The 13,056-nt window shown below is 38.3% G+C and overlaps 1 non-coding gene across 1 annotated transcript; it reads left to right on the forward strand.

Moving 5' to 3' along the window:
• The first annotated feature begins 2,531 nt into the window (after nucleotides 1-2,531).
• Nucleotides 2,532-2,604, forward strand: Trnak-uuu (transfer RNA lysine (anticodon UUU)). The gene has a single exon. It is a non-coding gene; the product is annotated as a tRNA-Lys (tRNA).
• Nucleotides 2,605-13,056: the final 10,452 nt, after the last annotated feature.

A 13,056-nucleotide genomic window follows, 5' to 3' on the forward strand; every position in this document is an offset into this window, starting at 1 on the left:
CTCTCTCTCTCTCTCTCTCTCTCTCTATGTGTGTGTGTATATATATATATAGACTTCCTGATGAGAGCAACGCTCGATAACAACGTTGTAGAAGTCAAACTATCTTAATTATATTTCAAATGTTTATATATATATATATATATATATATATATATATATATATATATATATATATATATATATATATATATATATATATTGTTTTTTGTTTTGTTTTTTGTTTTTTATTTTTAACCAAAAAAGATTAAAAATATAGGAGGGGTGGGGTTACTTTTATCAAATTAACTCACACACACACACACACACACACACACACACACACACACACAAACAACAACAACAAATAGGAATTCGTCCCCTTCCAGCAGCTGAGGGATGGTTTGGTATAGATAGTATGCAGATGACGTCACTCAGGCCTTTGTTATTGTTTTTGCCATCCGCGTTTGTCTGTTGTTTTCACTAAACTGTATTAACCAGACTATAAAAGTTCATGGTTACACAGAGTTTGTGTGTTGGTCCGTTATACTTCCGGATGGCAATGTTGTGAACTCCTTGGACAAGCGCATTCTATCTATACGACAAAGTTGTAACATTGCAATATATTTTAACAATGGACCGTCCCAGAATGATGTTTTCATTCTTAGATGCTTGTGTTTCTGGCTTGGGGAAAAACAAAACAAAACAAAAATAGAAAAGAAATATAAACCTTGAAGCGACACATTCTCACGTCACTGCTGACGATTGTTACAAACGAAACGGTGGTGGAGACGGCGATAGGGTGATGATAAAACCTGGGCAATCTTATTTCTTTTTAAGGTCACTGATTTTAAAATTGCTGTTTTTTTTTTGTTTTTTTTTTTTATAAGGGAGAGAATTTTTGGAGTAACAACTGAATGCTGTAGACATAGACTCTATGTTATGCAGGAATGTTGTTGTTTTGTTTTTGTTGTTGTTTTTTTTTTTTTTTTTTTTAAATAGATTATTCTTATTTTGTTTGTGTGTAGGTGAGGAATGGGCGGGGGGGGGGGGGGGGTTGCGGGTTGAAGAGGGAGTTGAAATATTTATAAATATTCATCAGATGACGATTGAAGGAAAGGGGGAGGCAATTCATCATTTCCGGTTTAAACTTGCAAAACAATTTTTGTTGCTGTTGAATGTGCCGCTAGAGGTTCGGTCGGTTGTTGATGTGCTGAAGGCCCAGGAGCCGGTACTGGAGTTTATCCCGGTCTCCATAGCGTGAAAAGGATAATAGCAATTGCTTGCTATCGATTGAGAAGGAAGTTATTCTATCCCAAAGTAGAAATAGTCCTTCAGAGCCATCAGGCCCATGGAGCCGGAGTTTATCCCGTTTTCTAAAGCGTGAAACGGACAATAGCAATTGTTTGCTATCCTTTGGACAGGACGCTAGTCTATCCCACAGTACTTTTCGCCAAATCTAACAGACTCAGCTACCCATTCACTGCTGCGTATACAGGGGGGTCAGAAAAAAAATCACGACAGCACCCGATCGCTAGATTGATCACGGTCCCTATGCGTGTGAAGCGAGTGCTCTACCAACTGAGCTATCGGGATCACCATCGCAAAGTAGCTTTCCAAAAGAACTTACTAATCAAGCAATCCACTCACTGCTGTGTGGACAGGGAGGTTGGGTGGGGGGGGGGGTGTGAAAATAATCTAGGCTTCACACGGGATCAATCTTGATTCCTTTGCGTGTGAGGCAAGTGCTCTACCAACTGAACTGTAGGGACTCTCAAAATACAATAATTCTATTCACCTTGACTTTATCTGTTGTTATTTTATTGAAACTGAACTATTTTGGCCACACGACCCGCCACGAATCATTAGAAAAGCACATTCTGCAGACAAGGGTGGACGGCAAGAGAGGAAGAGGTAGACCAACAAGAAGCTGGGAACAAGATATATGTGAATGGCTGGGAATGACAACAACTCAAGCAAGTAGACTGGCGGAAAACCGTAATCTGTTTCGCAAGAAAGTTCGGGAAGCAACGTCCTACGCAAGATCAGCTGACTAGATGATGCTTTTAGGCAACACACACAAAACCATGTGTCACCTTAAACGTTAAAAGTGTGATTGATTATAAGTAAGTGAGAACTCATAAAAATCACTTGCTAAACACAATAACAAAGATCTGAGTGACGTCAATTACGTTCCCTTTATAGATAGAATGCGCTTGGCCAAGGAGTTCACAACATTGCCATCCGGAAGTATAACGGACCAACACACAAACTCTGTGTAACCATGAACTTTTATAGTCTGGTTAATACAGTATAGTGAGAACAAACTCACAAACGCGGATGGCAAAAACAATAACAAAGGCCTGAGTGACGTCATCTGCATACTATCTATAGACGTTCAAGGTTACACAGCGTTTTGTGTGTTGGTACGTTATAATCTGCTGGCGGATGTTATGAGTTTTTGGCTAAACACATAGCATCAATTGAATATCGGGTCATTTAGCAATTTGATTGCATACGTTACATATATTGGCAAAAACAGGACATAGCAGAGAGCCCGGTTAGCTCAGTCGGTAGAGCATCAGACTTTTAATCTGAGGGTCAAGGGTTCGAGTCCCTTATTGGGCGTTTTTTTTTTATGCATATCCTTCTTTTGTTTAATTTTTTTGTTTTATACAGTACTTACTTTTTTCTAATTTGTCTAGTTTTTATTTTGTTTTTATTTTCTTAGCAGAGACGTGTACATATATGCAGGTCTGATATCCCAACCCACTTATAGGCCTAGTTTCACATTGTTGCAATGGATAATATTGTGAGTCATTTTTTGTTGGGTTTTTTTTTTTTATTTCAATTCCAGCAAATGAGCCCTATAAAGAATTGGTTGTCAGACCTGTAAATAAGTGCACGTCGGTTGAGATACATTTCCTTTTCGTGTAATTTCATTCCATTCTGTTTGTTTAAAACCTGATCATTGACATAGATACAGGTGTATCCCGGTAGCTCATTTGGTAGAACATTCGCTTCAGAGGTAAAGGAAGTGAGGTCGATCCTGGGTGCAGGCGAGATATTTTTTTCGGAAACCCTCCCGTCCCCCGTCCCCCTTTCCAGTTCACCCGACAGTGATTGGGTTTGCTGAATCTTCTAGATCTGGTGGAAAGTACTTTGCTGTATACTAGCGTCCCATCCAAAAGATAACAAGCATTTGCTATTGCATGTCTTTGGCTCTGAAGAATTACTTTTCCCGTATAATCTCATCACAATCTTATTTCATTGAAAAATCAATTAACTTCGTAATCTTTTTAAAATCTATGTAGGAAGTCTTGTATTTATTTATTTATTTATTTATTTATTTATTTATTTATTTATTTATTTATTTATTTATTTATTTATTCATTCATTTATTTTTTTTATTTATTTTTTTTTCATTATTATTTATTTATTTATTTTTTTATTTTTATTTATTTATATCACCTATTTAATCATTTATTTTTTTATTCATTATTTGTTCCATATATTTTTTTTTTGTCTTCAGGCAGCAGCATGTGTATAGAGGGAACGAAAGTGACGCCAGTCGGCTAATTGTTACTGTTGTTAACAGTCATTTCCTAGGAGAGTAGTTCTCACTAAATTCGATCAATCAGACAATAAAAACGTTAAAGATTACACACATTTTTTGTGTTGGTATGTTAACTGTAGCTATAGAATGTTGTGAATATTTCACCTAAACGCACAGCATTAATACAAAATTTGAATGACAACAATTCTCGAATTCTCTTCTTGACATTTGACAAGTTCAACAACAAGTCAACTTAAAGATCCAGTATCAGATGTCAACGGAAAAGAAATACAAAAACGACAAAAAAAAAAAAAAACAACCCCCTGCCGCCCCCCCCCCAAAAAAAAAAAAAAAAAAGAAAAGAAGAAAATTAAATGAAAGCAAAATTGTCAAATGTGTCGAAGCAACTGAAATCCGAATTCGACCATGCGTCTTCAAGTGTGTTGTCTAATCAGGCGTGACATCAACTACGCTCAGGACATGGAGCTCATCGTCCTGTTCGAGATCGCAGTTCACAACCACGTGATTTACGCATGCGCCGAGCTGTAGGAAAGGCGCACGTCCTGTACACTTTCGAACATGCGCGGTGATCATGTCGAAACACCCCTCCAATCATCTAATGAGTTGTTTGGGACAATAGGAACTATTTCCGACTCGAGTTATGTCCCTTGAAAAGACAAGATGGCCGATGGAGAGTTTCCGTTAATTCTTGAATTTTCACTCTCATAATATGGACAACCGTTCTTGATTTATTCTTTCTTTTTTTCAATTTCCCTTTTTCTCTCTCTCATCCCACCCGAAAACCCAAGTCAAGTGTTTTTCTGCAGGTACCGGAAGTAAATTTGGAGAATTATTGCCGGTGCCACTGGGTCTAAATGTGATTTTTATGATTTTTGGCGCCAGTTCCAGATGCGAGGGGCGTGACGAATGAAGGTGTAGCCGTTAAGGTCACGTGGCCAGGGTGATGTTAAAATATTTATGATTCCTAATTCTAGAGTCCATCGATCCAGCCAATTGTATCTTTTCAATCAAAACGTCAGATGAAAATGAAAATAAATGTAGTTTAATCGGTTGATTTCACTTCGCCTTTGGTTCAACATTTTTGAGATTCGAGACATCTTTTGTCCGTCTTTTATTCGTTCTTTCTTTCCTAGTTTTTACCTTCTTTATAAATGGAAAATGATAAGGGTTTCTTATTGGTCATATATATATATACATATATATAATAATAATAATAATAATAATAATAATATATAATAATAATAATAATATAATAATAATAATAATAATAATAATAATAATAATAATAATAATAATAATAATAATATGATAATAATAATAATAATAATAATAATAATAATAATAATAATAATAATAATAAATAATAATGATAATAATAATAATAATAATAATAATAATAATAATAATAAATAATAATAATAATAATAATAATAATAATAATAATAATAATAATAATAAATAATAATAATAATAATAATAATAATAATAATAAGATAAGTATATTATTATTATTATTATTATTATTATTATTATTATTATTATTATTATTATTATTATAAAAGATTATATAACTAGATCTTTATGATCTTACTCCGACACCTAAATCATTATACATAAATCTAGGTAAATATTATAACAGATACTTCATGCTCTCTCGCTCTCTCTCTCTCTCTCCCTCTCCCCCCTCTCTCTCTCTCCCTCCCCCCCCCTCCAACATCTCTCTCTCTCCCTCTCTCTCTCTCTCTTTCTATCTATCTCTCTCCCTCTTCCCCCCCCCCCTTCTCTCTCTCCCTCCCAACCCCCCCCCTTCCCCCCAACATCTCTCTCTCTCTCTCTCTCTCTCTCTCTCTCTCTCTCTCACACGTTTTACTCCCTACAGATCCAGAGCGAAACAGGGACAAATATGTGTGTGTGTGTGTGTGTGTGTGTGTGTGAGAGAGAGAGAGAGACAGATGATCGGAGGTGTGGGGGAGGAGAGAGAGAGAGAGAGAGGGATGGATGATCAGAGAAAGGAGAGAGAGGCCCCCGGCCTAATCATTCTGGTTCCATCCATAAAAAATGGATGCGTTTCCTTCAAGAACGGCAACTCACTAATCGTGATTAGGGAGACGAAAAAAACCTACTTAGAGTTAGCGTTCTTGCATAAGAAATTATCGATGAGATTAAAAAAGAAAGGGGGACAATCGTGTTGTACCTACTAACCTTTCAACAGTTCACGACCCTGGGTTTGTTGTTGAGGCAATGCTCTCTCTCTCTCTCTCTCTCTCTCTCTCTGTCTCTCTCTCTCTCCCTCTCTCTCTCTCTATCTATCTCTCTCTCTCTGTGTGTGTGTGTCTCTCTCTCTCTATCTCTCTCTCTCTCTCTCTGTCTGTGTGTGTGTGTGTGTATCTCTCTCTCTCTCTGTGTATGTCCTCTCTCTCTCCCTCTCTCTCTCTCTCTCTCTCTCTCTCTGTCTGTCTCTCTAACTCTATATACGAGGGCTCTTTCAGAAATAACCGAAAAATGCCCATTGCTCAGCAACCAGTGGAGATTTTTTAATTCTGTAAACGACATGATATTCCTTATTTCCTAACGGATATTCTCAGAAATTATGAAGTGCATCATTTTGCACAATGAATTTCTAGACGATTTTAAAGATGGCGGCCCACCTTGAAACTTGGTCAAAGGAGGAAATCAGAGCTGTCATACGTTTTTTGAACGCCAAAAGTCTGAATCCTACCGAAATTCATAAAGAACTTCAGAGTGTATATGGTGAGCATGTTATAAGCCGTACACAAGTCTATCACTGGTGTAATTTGTTTGAAGCCGGCCATTCCGACTTGACAAACAGGGAAGGGAGAGGGCGTTCGATAACTGCGACGTCAGAAGACAATGTGAAGCGCGTTGATGAGCTTATTCGTCAAGACAGGAGGTTGAAACTTCATGAAATCGCAAGCAGTTTTGAAATTTCGGAAACTTCTGCCCATAGAATTGTATTTGATGAACTTGGCTACAGAAAAGTCAGCGCAAGATGGGTTCCTAAGCAATTGACAGACAATCATAAAGAACAAAGATTGGACATCTGCAGGGAACTTTTGAGAAGAAGCAAGAGCTCACGCAGGGTTCACGGGCATACTGCCAACGCCGGCGGAGACTTTCTAGGGTACGATGTGACTTTTCTTGACAGCATAGTCACCGGTGATGAGACTTGGTTGCATCATTGCACCCCAGAAACAAAGCAAGATTCGATGACATGGAAACATCCATCCTCACCTGTCGCGAAGAAATTCAAAGTCATGCGGTCAGCAAAGAAAATAATGGGAACTGTTTTCTGGGACAGTCGTGGTGTTATTCTGTTCGAAACCTTACAACCTGGAGAAACAATCAATGCTGCAAGGTACTGCCAAACTCATGACAAGCTTAGGGAGGTCATTCGCAGAAAGCGCCCAGGGCAGTTGACCAACGGGGTCATTTTGCAACACGACAACGCTACACCCCACACAGCACGAGTGACGCAAGGTTGGCTAGAGAAATATGGATGGGAGATTTTGCCACACCCACCACACAGTCCAGACCTCGCACCATCTGATTATCACCTCTTTGGGCCACTGAAACGTGAGCTGGCAGGAAAGAGCTTTGATGTCGATGAAGAGCTTGTTGACCATGTGCGGAAATGGCTACAAAACCTTGACGGAAATTTCTTCCGAGAGGGTATCTATTCCATGGTGCGGCGTTGGCAGAAGTGTGTCGACAGACTTGGCTGTTACGTAGAGAAATGAAGGACAAGTCAAGGTATGAACACGTGCAAGAATTTTGTTGATAGCATAAAAAACGCGGATTTTACAGGCATTTTTCGGTTAATTATGAAAGAGCCCTCGTATTTAAAAATTCGTGGTTTTTAGGATATAAAAATTGTAGTTGTTACAATCAACTTTAAAAATCAACAATTTACCTTCACGAGGAAAAAAAAACCACTTCAAAATCTTTAAAATTATGAAGCCTGGAATCAAGTTTTTCATTTTCAATCTTTTAGGACTTAGAGATGCTCACGAAGTTCAGAAATTGGAGCCAAAATGTCGTAATTCTACGAATGTTTCGTACTCGAGGGCAGGTCTGTCTGTCCCTCTCAACATTGGCCCTTCCACATAGTTACAGAATATCCATTTGCCTTTGTTGTGTTTGTGTTTTTTGGGGTTTTTTTTTACTACTATATTATAAGGAACGAATAGGAACAATATCTACGGTCTACCCGTCTCAACACTGGCCCTTCCACATATTACAGTACTATCAGTATGCCTTGGGGGTCTGGGTTTTTTTTACTACTATATTATAAGGAACGAATAGGAACAATATCTACAATCTACCCGTCTCAACACTGGCCCTTCCACATATTACAGTACTATCAGTATGCCTTGGGGGTCTGGGTTTTTTTTACTACTATATTATAAGGAACGAATAGGAACAATATCTACAATCTACCCGTCTCAACACTGGCCCTTCCACATATTACAGTACTATCAGTATGCCTTGGGGTCTGGGTTTTTTTTACTACTATATTATAAGGAACGAATAGGAACAATATCTACAATCTACCCGTCTCAACACTGGCCCTTCCACATATTACAGTACTATCAGTATGCCTTGGGGGTCTGGGTTTTTTTTACTACTATATTATAAGGAACGAATAGGAACAATATCTACGGTCTACCCGTCTCAACACTGGCCCTTCCACATATTACAGTACTATCAGTATGCCTTGGGGGTCTGGGTTTTTTTTTACTACTATATTATAAGGAACGAATAGGAACAATATCTACGGTCTACCCGTCTCAACACTGGCCCTTCCACATATTACAGTACTATCAGTATGCCTTGGGGGTCTGGGTTTTTTTTACTACTATATTATAAGGAACGAATAGGAACAATATCTACAATCTACCCGTCTCAACACTGGCCCTTCCACATATTACAGTACTATCAGTATGCCTTGGGGGTCTGGGTTTTTTTTACTACTATATTATAAGGAACGAATAGGAACAATATCTACAATCTACCCGTCTCAACACTGGCCTTTCCACATATTACAGTACTATCAGTATGCCTTGAGGGGTTTTTTTTTTTAAATACTATATTATAAGGAACGAAATTGACGTCACTGGGCTCTTTTAGCCATTTTTATGAATACTGATCACTAAATTTTATCAATCAGACTATAGATAGTATGCGCTTGGCTAAGAAGCTCATAACATTGTCATCCGGAAGTATAACGGATCAACACACAAAACTGTGTGTAACCATGCACTTTTATAGTGTGGTTGATACAGTTTAGTGAGAATTACTCATAATATAAACGCGGATGGCAAAATACAATAACAAAGGTTTGAGTGACGTCATCTTCGTTCTATCTATAGATAGAACTAAATTGACGTCACTACAACTCTTTGTCAGCCATTTTTATGAGTAGTTCTCACTAAATTCTATAAATCAGACTAGAGATAGTATGCGCTTGGCTAAGAAGCTCATAACACTGCCATCCGGAAGTATAACGGATCAACACACAAAACTGTGTGTATCCATGAACGTTTATAGTCGGATTAATACAGTTCAGTGAGCATTACTAAAAAACGAGGATGGCATAAAACAATAACAAAGACCTGAGTGACGTCATCTTCGAACTATCTATAAACGTTAAAGGTTACACATAGTTTTGTGTGTTTGTACGATGTACGTTTTATCCGGCTATCGAACGTTGTGAGATTTTTGGCAGAACGCATAGCATCAATATCCACCCCCCTCCCCCCCCCCCAATACACACACATACAACCCCCCCCCCCCCCCCCCCCCCCGCGAGCAGCTACCTCTAATCCAGTCATGCATAGACAAGTATCTCCATTTATCCATTCAATAATCGCTCACACGAAATGGTGGGTACTACTGTTACTACTCACCCCCACGACAGGAGGGAGAGGAACAGGAACGGGGGTCGTTGCGGGGGGGGGGGGGGGGATGAAGGAAACAGACAGGGACAACAATGATCACGCAAAGACCGGCATGCACCGAGAACATCAACAAAGACAAGATTAAAGGAGGATTCTCTGTGACCTGTCTCTCCTCCCATCTGTTTCCTTTCCACATCATCACAACAACAACTGGCTTCGGCCCATAAATCTACGACCATGTATCTCTAGAAAACCGTTATAAGAAGGGGGCGGTAGGATGCGTTTGTCACCGGTTATGTCCCTTAGTTGTGTCCAACACTTTAATGAGGATATTGATAGTGTGCGCTTGGCTAAGAAGCTCACAACATTGCCATCCGGAAGTATAACGAACCAACACACAAAACTTTGTGACCAAAAAATGACGTCAAAATGCCAGTCTTTTGCCACAAAAGAAAACAAATCGTGAGTTGTATTCAATAGTTCAACCAATGAAATAACTTGTTTCCATGAGCTCTACTAACGACAACTCACTAAGCGGTGCAAAAAAAAACAAAAAACAACAAATAATGACGTCAAACTGCCAGTCCTTTTGGATTTCAGTATCAGGCTATTACATAACGATGGCTACAATTTCATAAGGGCGTCCGCCATTGTTCCGATAGTTTAGAGCCAGTTACTAAGTTACTATGTGAGGGAAGTGACGTCATGACTGTTGAGTATTTAACCAAGACCACAGCACTACTAACAACAACTCACTATGCGATGCTCACAAAAACGAAATTATGATTGCGTGCGCGCGCGTGCGTGTGTGTGTGTATTTATGTGTGTGTGTGTTGTGTATCTGATGAGTGTGTATTTATTTTTTAATTATGCCGAGTCCCAATGGAGTTTTGAATATTAATTAGATTCTACCCGATCAGGTGTGGGTAATTAAAAAAACAAAGACCATCTTTTTGACTCGGAAACGAAACAAATCGGGACATAATGATTATAAAATCATAGAATGAGTTGAGTTGAGTTGACGTCACCAAGCTCTTTGTAATTGGTTTATAGACCGCCAGTTGGATGGTGATTTGATAGTCAATTCTCTCTCAATTCGAACATGAACATGTAAGATTACACACATATAGATAGATTGAAGTTGACGTCATTCATGTTTTTGTTATTGCTTTTTGCCATCCGCGTTTATGAGTAAATCTCACTAAACTGTATTAATCATACTATAAAAGTTTAAGGTTACTCATGGTTTTGTGTGTTGGTCCGCTATACTTCCGGATGGCAATGTTATGAGCTTCTAAGCCAAGTGCATACTATCTTTAGCTTTTGTTGGTTTTTGTTTTGATTGTGCGGCTCTGTGGTTTTGTGGTATAACACTCGCTTTCGGATTGGAAGGTCCTGAGTTCGAGCCTCGCTCGGCGCATAGTTGAGTCCTTGGAAAAGGCTCTTTACTCACATTTCTCTCACCGTGCAGGCGTCATAATATTGTCTCATCCTACATGTTAAGTATTGCTGTTGGCCAGGAACCCCTTGTAAAGCGTTTTGAGCACGTTTAGTAGATATTGCGCTATAAAAAAGCTTTTTTTTTTAACATCGTAGGAATACTATAGAACTATGATGTATAATTGAAGTAAAAAGAATAACTGAAAGAGAATTGGTAAAGATAAAAGAGGCATTTGTGATGACGACGGGTGACGGAGCGTAACGGAAGATCACGAAGTCTCACGGGTGAAACAATGAAGGTGGAAGATTGTCAATAATTTGTGAAGTCACTTTAATAATAATAATGGTTTGTTCGTTGTTTTGGAGACAGAAGGTGAGTTTGTGTAAGTTTTTTTGTGTATGTGTATGTGTGGGGTGGGGGTGGGGGTGGGGGGTGGGGGTGTTTGTGTGTTTGTGTGTGAGTGTCTCTGTGCAATAGATTAAAGTTTGAGAGAAAAGTTTTGTGAGTGCGTTCGTTTAGGTGTATGTGTAAGAGTGGCGTGGGTGGGACGTGGGGGGGGGGGGGGGGGGGGGGGGGGGGGATTGTTTGTTCACTTGCGTGCGTGAGAGTAAATTTGAGTGCTTCTGCCGTCCAGTGGTTATAATATTATATTTTCATGTAGAATGAGGATGACGTCATTCATGTCTTTGATATTGTTTTATTTATTATTTTTTTTGCCGTCAATGTTTATGAGTAATTCTCACTACTATAGATAGAATGAAGTCAACGTCAATCAGGTCTTTGTTGTTGTTTTTGCCATCCACATTTATGAGTAATTCTCACTTAATTGTATTAACCAGACTATAAAAGTTCATTGGTGCACATAGTTTTGTGTGTTGGTCCGTTATACTTCCGGATGGCAATATTGTGAGCATCATAACCAAGCGCATACTATCTATAAATATAGATAGTATGCGCTTGGCCAAGAAGCTCATAACATTGCCATCCGGAAGTATAACGGACCAACACCCAAAACTGTGTGTATCCATGAACTTTTATAGTCGAGTTAATACAGGTCAGTGAGCATTACTCATAAATGCGGATGGCAAAATATAATAACAAAGACCTGAGTCACGTCATCTTCAAACTATCTATTCAAGCATAGCTGACCGTTCAATGAACATGATAACAAGTCGATCACCTCAAACTGTGTGATTCAAGTTTTGAATTAAAGTTGTACTCAATTTCTACTGTCTTCATGGACAATCTACATTTTTCCATTTCGTAAGAGAACTCCACGGACATTTGGATTTGGGCACGGAGAAATATTTTCTGTATTTAATATCTTATATATTATTTTGTTCACTAATCTTAGAATTCAGTGTGAAAATGGTCTTTATACATTTTAAGAAATTGTTTGTTTTAAATATAATGAGAGGATTCACTACCTAGTATCGATTCAATACAAGTACTCCTGCCTCATTGACATACTCGTTAGCCGGAAGTTGACCCACAATAATAATGAGGATGATAGTAGTAATAGTACTAGTAGTAGTAGTAGTAGTAGTAGTAGTAGTAGTAGTAGTAGTAGTAGTAGTAGTAGTAGTAGTAGTGTGGTAGTAGTAGTAGTAGTAGTAGTAGTAGTAGTAGTAGTAGTAGTAGTAGTAGTAGTAGTAGTAGTAGTAGTAGTAGTAGTGTGGTGGTAGTAGTAGTAGTAGTAGTAGTAGTAGTAGTAGTAGTAGTAGTAGTAGTATTAGTAGTAGTAGTAGTATTAGTAGTAGTAGTAGTAGTAGTAGTAGTAGTAGTAGTACTAGTAGTAGTAGTAGTAGTAGTAGTAGTAGTAGTAGTAGTAGTAGTAATATTAAGATGAAGAAGAAGAAGAAGAAGAAGAAGAAGAAGAAGAAGAAAAAAGAAGAAGAAGAAGAAGAAGAAAGAAGAAGAAGAAGAAGAAGAAGAAGAAGAAGAAGAAGAAGAAGAAGAAGAAGAAGAAGAAGAAGAAGAAGAAGAAGAAGAAAAGAAAGAAGAAGAAAGAAGAAGAAGAAGAAGAAGAAGAAGAAGAAGAAGAAGAAGAAGAAGAAGAAGAAGAAGAAGAAGAAGAAGAAGAAGAAGAAGAAGAAGAAGAAGAAGAAGAAGAAGAAAAGAAGAAGAAGAAGAAGAAGAAGAAG

This window comes from Berghia stephanieae, chromosome 9, assembly GCF_034508935.2.
Source record: "Berghia stephanieae isolate SIO BIC M18660-M18661 chromosome 9, UCSD_Bste_1.3, whole genome shotgun sequence".
Lineage (NCBI taxonomy): Eukaryota > Metazoa > Mollusca > Gastropoda > Nudibranchia > Aeolidiidae > Berghia > Berghia stephanieae.